A 9,165-nucleotide genomic window follows, 5' to 3' on the forward strand; every position below is an offset into this window, starting at 1 on the left:
GTTGCTTGCCAGCTTTTGTTTTATACACATTATACGGTAAATATCCCTATAACTACTATAATCTACTAATAAAGTTGAACGTGTGTGGCACAGTGAGTCTTGCCTGCTATGGTCTTAGGTCTTTTCTAGTGGAATACCAATCTCCTCTGTAAACTTTGATTCAAAGCACAATAAAAAGTTAAAAAGAAAACCAGAAATCATTTTCCACCTGTGGTTGAAGTTTAAGTTATTTCGGAAAAGAATTTTTTTTCAGCTCTATCTTGTGTTCTTAAAAACTACTTGGAAGGGAGCTCTGATGGCCTAGTGGCTAGAAGCTGCACTGCAATCCCAGAGGAGCATGGTTTGAATCCACTAGATGCTCTGCTGGAGAAGGAGGGACAATCTCACCCTATACCAGTCAGATTCGATTTGACGGTACACACACAAAAAATAATAAAATTTAGACAAACAAACAAGGAAAAACCTACTTGGAATTGGTTGCCATATGCAATGTAAGATATGTGGTGTCTAATTTCACATATTTTTGTACGGTAAAGCACGTGTTCCTACACTGTCTTGGAGCGTACACTCTTTCACAGTACGTTATATCACTTTTGTTATGTATGCATCAGATGCCCTTGAGGGTCTGTTTCTGGATGCTTTGCTCCGGTCACTTAGCATATTTGTCTATTGTGCCAATACTACCATCACCATGATTCCAACTCTTGGACATCCCCTATGTCAGAGTAGAGCTTTCTAGAAAATCTTTACCTATGCCATAACCACAAAGATTTTCTTTTAGAAACATTATATTTGTAGTAATGTGATCCAAATGGTATTAATTAACTTGCTGTTGTTATTTGCCATCAAGTTGCCTGCGACTCATAACAACACTATGTATAACAGTTCTGAACCCTTCCCTGTCCTGAATCAGACTCACTGATTCTGGCACACCTAATCTCATTGCCCCAGTTATCCTCATCCTTTGTGTTTCCATATTTGAGGACTCAGTCTCAGTTGCCATATTTGCTAATCTACTCTATGTATGCTCTATTATACACTGGATTTTTGAAGGCCTGTTATTTTGGAAGTGGATGGCCAGTTCTTCTTGGTCTGCCTTAATATGAATGCTCAGCTTCAGAACTATATCTGACAGACAAGCTAATTACAAAGGAAAATGACCAAAAAAGTGAAATGATAGTCAAATGTCAGAATCATCAAATTTAAATGATTGGTGATGCTTTTCAGTTTAATTGAAATGAGAAATCAAAGAATTTAGAAAAGAACTAAAGAGCAAACAGATAGTCTATTCCTATTGTTTCTTACCTTGTTATTGTTATGTGCCATTGAGTTGATTGTGACTCATAGTGACCCTATGTACAATAGCTCTAAATCCTGGCCTATCCTGAGCAAGTTCACTTCTCTGACACATCTATCCCCAGTATCTCAGTTACTGTATCAATCCTTCTCCTCCAAGATCTTCCTTTCTTGAACTGTCCCTCCACCCTTCCAAGCACGAGGTTCTTCTCCAAGGGCTGGTTCCTTCTGGCAACATGTCCAGAGTAGGTCAGACAGAGCTTAACAATCCTTGCCTCCATGGAACAACTTGGTTTCATCCTCTTGAGGACAAATTTGTTTGTTCTTTTGGCAGTCCATGGTACATTTGGTACTTTTCTCCAGCACCACAACACAGCTATTAATTCTTCTGTTATCTTTAGTCATTGCCAAACTCTCTGATGTGTACATAGCAAACAATTGTGAAGACCATGGCCTGGATCAGGCACACCTTAGTCTCTACCCTGATATCATTGCTCTTTAGCAATCTGGAGTGGTTCCTGACAACGGATTTTATTAATAAAATTCGTCTTTTGTTTTCCTGACTGCTAGTGCGGAGAGTATTAATTGTGGAGCCAAGCAACCTTGCAGCAAATGCTTCAGGCCCTTCTTAGTTTTGGTGAGCAAGGTTGTGTCATCCACATCCCACAGGTTTTTAATGAGTCTTCCTCCACTCCTGATTCCACATTTCTCCTCATAAAATCCAGCCTTCCAAATGATTTGTTCTGCCTATAGATTGAAAAGGTATAGAGACAGGATGCATCTCTGATGCACTCCTTTCTTAATTTTGAACCATGCAGTGTTTTTTTACACTGTTCTAACAACTGCTTTCTAATTCAAGTATAGGTTTTTCATGAGCACAATCAAGTGTTCTAGGATTCCAATTCTAATCAAAGATAGCCACAATTGTGATCCATATGGTCAATGAAACACTGATAAATACTCCCCTTGTACTCTGTGCTTTCAGCCAAGATCTGACATTGGCTATGATATCCCTAGCGCCATCGCCTCTTCTAAATCCAGTTTGTGTTTCTGGTAGTTCTCTGTTGATGTACTGTTCCAGTCGTTTTTGGATAATCTTCAGCAGGATTTTGCTTTTGTGTAATATTAACGATATTGTTTGGCAATTTCCTCACTGTGTCAGTTTTTGGTTTTTTGTGAGTTTCTGGTTTTGGTGTTTTTTGTTTTATTTTTTTGTAATGGGGTTAAATATAACTCTCTTCCAGTCAGTTGGCCAGGTAGTCATCCTCCAGATTTCTTGGCATAACCTGGTGAGGGCATCCAGGGCAGCACGTCTGCTGAGGTATGTCAACTGGTATTCCATTGATTCTTGGGGCCTTGTTTCTTGCTAATTCATTCAGAGCAGCTTAAATTTCCTTTTTCATAACCATTGCCTCTTGATCATATGTTGTGTCATAAAATTATTTTGTGTCAGCCATTCTTTTTGGTACAGTGACTCTGTGTACTCCTTCCATCTTCTTTTGATGTTTTGTGAATCATTCATTATTCTTTCCATAGCATCTTGAAGTATTGCAACTCAAGGCTTGAATTTGTTCTTCAGTTCCTTTAGCTTAAGAAATGCTAAGCAGGTTCATCTCTTTAGCTTTTCTGATTCCAGCTCCCTGCACATTTAATTTTAATGCTTTGCTTTGTCTTCCTGAGCTGTCTTGAAATCTTCTGTTTAGCACCTAAGTTCCTGATCTTTCCCCTTTGCTTTGGCTTCTTGGCATTCTAGTTCAATATTTAAAGACTCTTCTGACATCCATCTTGATCTTTTCTTCCTCCTTTGCCTTTCTAATAATCTTTTGCATCCTTCATAAATGTTGTTCTTAATTCTCTCCCACAGCTCATATGGTGTTTGTTTGTTTATTAGTGTGCAAGGACTCAAACCTGTTTCTGAGATTTTGGGTTTGGGTTTGTTGTTTTGTTTTTTTTAATTCAGATGAGATAGACTCAAATTCAAATTTAGTTCTTGTGGATTGGTTTTAATTTTCTTTAGCTCCAGCTTGAACTTGAAAATGAATAGTTGATGAGCTATTCTATAATCAGCACCTGGCCTAGTTTTCATAAATGATATTGAGTCTCCAGTGATTGTAATCAATCTGATTCTTTTAAATGAGAACTCAGAATTCCCACCACTTCCTTAGATGCTGACTTTATTGTGAAAACTTACCTGAGGGTTGCAGATTGGGACAAGCCTTTAAAAGGTAATGTAGAAGATGCAGAATCTATGATAGCAGGCTCTAGGGGCCTGAGAGGTGGATTCTTCTGTACTAGAGACCAGATAGGTCACCAACTCATCTTCTTGATCTCTGTTATAAAAACCTTAAATAGGAAGTAGCAGAAATGTGATCAAAAACAAATAAAGGAAAACAAGGTAAGTCTTTTACCTTTGTAGTTGTTGCCAGCTCATGGCCTTCCTGGTTACTTACTTAGGTGAGATTTCTACTAGACACCACTGACTTTATTTGGTTGATTGGAGCTAAGTGAAGCATAGTTGGAATCTGGATTTTCCTGTTTTTGCTACCTTTAACTTTGAACATAAAACAAAATTTAGTCTGTTTGTCTAATAATCTTATTTTAGGTGCTACTGAGTTAATTTCAACTCATAACAAATCCATGAACAACAGAACAAAACTTTGCACCAGCCTCATAATCATTGTTATATGATAATCTATGTTGTTGAAGGTTGTTATCTTTTTGTTGACTCTATACTTCCCCAAGATGATATCATTTACCAAAGATCACTCTCTTCTCAAAAATGTCCAGTGTAACTGAGCTGAAGTCTTACAATTCTAATTGCTAAGGAGAATCCAGGTGTCACTTCTTCCAACAAACTTATTCTTCTTAACTATCTGCTGCTGTGTGAAACGATTAAACATCAACTACTTCTTTATGTACCTTTATGGGTGACCCTGCTAATAATTAAAATACCAATATCATAGATTTCAGTATGACTGCATCAAACAAACTACAAACTTACAAACAAGTGGTAGAATGTTCTAGTGGGAAGAGAGTAAATGGTAGATTTGGGGGTGTGCATTAATAATGTCAAGGTATTGGTAAATATCTATTTTCCACATGATAATTCATAGATTTGTTAGAAATGACTTTAAATATTGCTGCTGACATGGATATCAGAATAAACTATGAAAATTGTATTAGAACTTTGAGAAGCTAAAACAAAAGGAAGAGATACTGAAATAAGAGAGCTGAATAGAAGATTTTGAAGCATAGCTTTAGAAAACAAAGCAAAGTATTATCATGAAGTTCGCAGAGAACTGGACTCAGAGAATGAAAAAAGAGAAGTACTTGCTCAGGATTTCTCAAGCTGAAAAAACGGAAATACAAATTCAAGGCTCAAGTTGCAATACTGGGAGATGGAATGAGCAAAATCTTGAATGATGCAGGAAGCATCAAAAGAAGATGAAAGGATCACAAAGTGGCTGTACCAAAGACTATTGATCAACACTGAAAAATTTCAGAAAGTAGTATATAATCAAGGGCCAATGGTTATTGAAGAAGAAGGTTAGGGTACATTGAAGGCATTGGCAAAAAGAAGACTCCAGGAATTGATGAAATGCTAGCTGACATGTTTCAACTAACAGATGCAACACTGAACATGTTTACCAGCCTGTTCCAAGACAATAGAATAGCTACCTGGCCAACTGAGTGGAAGAAATCCGTATTTGAAACCATTCCCAAGAAAGGTGAGCCATCAAAATGTGGAAATTAAAGAGCAACAGCATTATTATCACAGGCAAGCCAAACATGTATGAAGATTATCCAAGAAGAGACCATGGCACAGGAGATATTGCTGATGTCAAATGTAGCATGGCAGAAAACAGAGAACACTAGAAGAATATCTATTTGTGTTTTGTTGACTATGGAAAGGAATGACTGTGTGGATCATAACAAATAATGGTTAACATTGTGAAGTGAACATCATAGAGAAAATGAAATAGAATTAAAACTTGTTAACAGGATAAAAATGTCTTCAGGAAAGTTCAAATAATGTTATAACAAAAAAAATTCTTGTTTTAAAATAAAAAATCTGCTTTCCATACTGAATCCTCAAAAATGCTTCTTTTCTGTTAATCTCGTATTTTGGGAAATGCTAATACTTAGCATTACTAGGCAAGTTGTTGTTGTTGTTGTTGTTGATTACCATCAAGTTGAGCATGACTCATAGTGACCCTATGAACAAAAGTTCTGAAGCCTTTTTATAACTATCATCATTTATCAAAGTCCATAGAATTTCCAGAGCCATTTTAGGAAGTGGATACCACTCCATTACTAGGCAAGACAATATTTTTTATTAATTACCTTTTGCATTAAAGGGCTTCTAGCTTATATATAAAAGGAATAGTCAGTGCAACTATTTGAACATTAAGATCCTTTTTAATTCTTGAACACTATGGTTTTATGAGAATTTACACACTTGCCTTTGATAATTTTTTAAAAATTTCTTTTCAAGAATCCTCTTTAAACATGTTTAGCGCAACAGAAGACTGTTGTAGTTGTTGTTATACGTCATGAAGTCAGAAATGCTCATAACTGACCCTTTAATGAGATTTCAGAGGCTGTAATTCACAAGTGAGAAGGCCCATTTTTCTCTTGCAGATCAGATGGAAAATTCAAACACCTTTGAGTTGGCCATGCAACTCCTTACCACCAAACCTTCATCAGACAAAAGACCATTATTGCTATGATGTGTTGTCAAGTCAGTTGCAACTCATAACGACCCTATGTACAATAGCCCTATACTGTGCTCTATCTATCCTGTGCCTTTTGTATTGTCTCCAACACTCCTACCCCCACTACCCAAGTGACTGAATCAATCTATCTCATTGAGGGGTTTCCTTTCTTGTGCTGTCCCTGCACACTCCCAAGCATGACGTCCCTTTCTAAGGACTAGTCCCTCTTTGCAACAGGCCCACACTATGTCAGACGAACTTTCAGAATCCTTGCCTCCAAGGAACAGCCTGGTTTCACCCTCTCTAGGATGAATATGTTTTTCCTCTAGCCATCCATGGCATAATCAACACTCTTCTTCAGCATCACAGCTCAAAGTCATCAATTCAAAAGACTAGGGATCTTCTTATTACACCCTGCTTAATAAACTTTAAATGTCTTGAGAAGAGAAAGAAAATACCTGTGAACTAATCCTTCCATAGGAAATCATAACAGACAATAAGTTTTTAGAAGTTGTGAATTGCACAAAAGAAGATGAAGATTGCCCATCTTTCTAGCAGCTGGTGATTTGAACCACCAGAAAGTCATTGCCTTTGGGTTAGCAGTGCAACTTCCCATAGACTATGCCACCAGAGTTCCTCCCAATAATGGAGCAAGATAATTGCAAATTAATAAAATTGTACATAAAATTTATATCCAATATTAAAATCTAAGCATGTATGTCTATATGTTTGTAAATACACAAATGAGAAAAATGGAAAAGCTTTAACATTGACGGTGGTGAGATTGCAAATATTTTGGGGTCTTTTTAATTTGTATTATTTTTTGTTTTTCAAATGAAAATGTATTACAGTTATAATCAGAAAAGAGTGTTGTTATTTTCAAGTATGTTAACCATAGCAAGTAAATCTTTAAATAACAACCAAATTTATCATCCTACATGATTTTGAGAATTGAACATCTAAAGAATTAACAAATATTCAAGACTTTAAAGTCTAGACACAGAGTGAGACAGCTTCTGAGTTTTGAGTGTCCAAAGGGGTGGGGGAAAGAAGAGGAAAGTACTTCAGTAATCTTTCATCACTAAGCCTCCTCTAGGGATTTCTAAATAAGGCCTTGGATAAACAGCAAGTGATATGAAGGCCTGCACACCATCACTCTACACGGGGTCTCAGAATGGGGCAGGACTCAGTCAGAAGTGCTTAGTTTAAAAAAGTCACAAGGAAGAGGAACACCGAAGTTTTAACCTTAAGGGTACCATCCCGTTCTCACCAGCTTTTGATCAGGCTCTGACACCTCAGCAAATTTTTATTTCATGACTCGAGAATTATGTATTCACTATTTTCATGTCTTGATTAATTTATTACCTTTAGTATCTGTTAGTACTTAAGCCAATGAAGTATTTAAGCAAATCTGGGGAAAGAGAGGAAATTACTGTATTTTTATTTGAAATAACTGAAGTTAAGGAACAAAATTTATTAACTCATTTGATTTGCTCAGAAAGTTACTGCTAAGCATTTCTGAAATTTTGTCAATTTCTTTGGCATAAGAAAATTATTCCACTGTTTCTTCTAGTTTCACCCTGGCTGGTGAGAAAAATCTCAGGTTTGAGTTGTATGAAGCATTTTTATTGGCGTTTGATTTTTTGATAAAATATTCTGATAGCGAATATATACTGGGAGCTTAATGCACGCCTTAATATTTCACAATAACCTAACTACGTACTTGGGTTGTTGGTGTGTGTGTGTGTGTTTATTTTTACCCATAGGAAGACTTCCTGAAATAGTTGCTTGTCAGCCCATCCTTCTTGATACAGGGACTGTGTATTCCTTCTGTTTTTTAATGCTTCCTGCATCATTGAAGATTTTACCCAGATCATTCTTCAGTGTTGCAACTTGGGGCTTGAATTTGTTCTTCATTGTATTTGAATTTTGCAAATCAACTCTTAGGAAAAAAAATTTTTTAAAAAGAAATGCTAATTGGTTCTTTTTTAATTTCTAAATCTAGCTCTTTGCACATTTAGTTGACATGTAGTGAGGAGAGACCGGTCCTTGGAGAGGGACATCATGCTTGGGAGGGTAGAGGGACGGCGCAGGAGAGGAAGGCCCTCTATGAGGTGGATTGATTCAGTGACTGGGATAATTGGGATGGGAGTATCAGAGACAGTGCGATTGGCGCAGGACAGAGCGGAGTTTAGTGCTGTTGTACATAGGGTCGCTATGAGTCGCAGGCGACTCGACGGCACATAACAACAACAACAACAACAGCTTCCTTTGCCTGGAGCTGTTCTTTGAAATCTTCTGTTCATCTCTTTTACTTCAGCTTTTCTTCCCCTTTTCTTTTTTACCTCTCAATGTTCAAGCGCAATTTTCAGACATCTATTTTAGCCTTTTCTTTCTCCCCTGTCTTGGTAATGACCTTTTCCTGCTTTCTTCATGGGTAATATCTTTGATGCCATCTCAATGATTGTCTGGTCTTTTACGTTAGTGTTCAATGCTTCAAATGTGTTCTTTAACATATTTTTATTGGTTTTCACACAATCATTCACATACATTATGTTTCACACATGTGCATTGTTTCATATAATTTTTCCTTTGCATTGTGTTTCATTAATGTACACTGTATTTTATACAATCACATGCACTGTATTTTACATAATTACTATTACTCTGTGCCCATTATCACCCTGACTTTTCAAGTCCTCATTGAATCTTTTCTACTCCTTCACACCTCTGCATCCACACTCTATACTCTTCTATCCTGTGATTTCCTCCATTCTCATTTTTCTGCCTCCTTCTCCTTTTATCTCTCATCCTAGTTTGTTGTTGTTGTGTGTTGTTGAGTCAGAACTTACTCATAGCCAGCCCCCTAGTAGGTTTTTAAAGGGAGTAAATCACACAAGAGAACATTGCCTATCCTCCTGTGGAGCAGCTGGTGGATTCAAACCATGTAACTTTGGGATTGTAGCACAGGTTCTTACCACTATTCCCTTCTCATCCTAGTAGCAGTAGCAAACTTTAACAGCATGCAATATAACCTGGAGAGATTGGAAATCTCTATGCACTACCGGTGAGCTTATAAAGTTGTACAGCCAATCTGGAAGGCAGCTTGCATTTCCTCAAAACGTTGAACATAGAAAATCCATTTGACCTAGCT

This window comes from Elephantulus edwardii, unplaced genomic scaffold (assembly GCF_000299155.1).
Source record: "Elephantulus edwardii isolate Elephantulus edwardi_28Jun2011 unplaced genomic scaffold, EleEdw1.0 scaffold00020, whole genome shotgun sequence".
Lineage (NCBI taxonomy): Eukaryota > Metazoa > Chordata > Mammalia > Macroscelidea > Macroscelididae > Elephantulus > Elephantulus edwardii.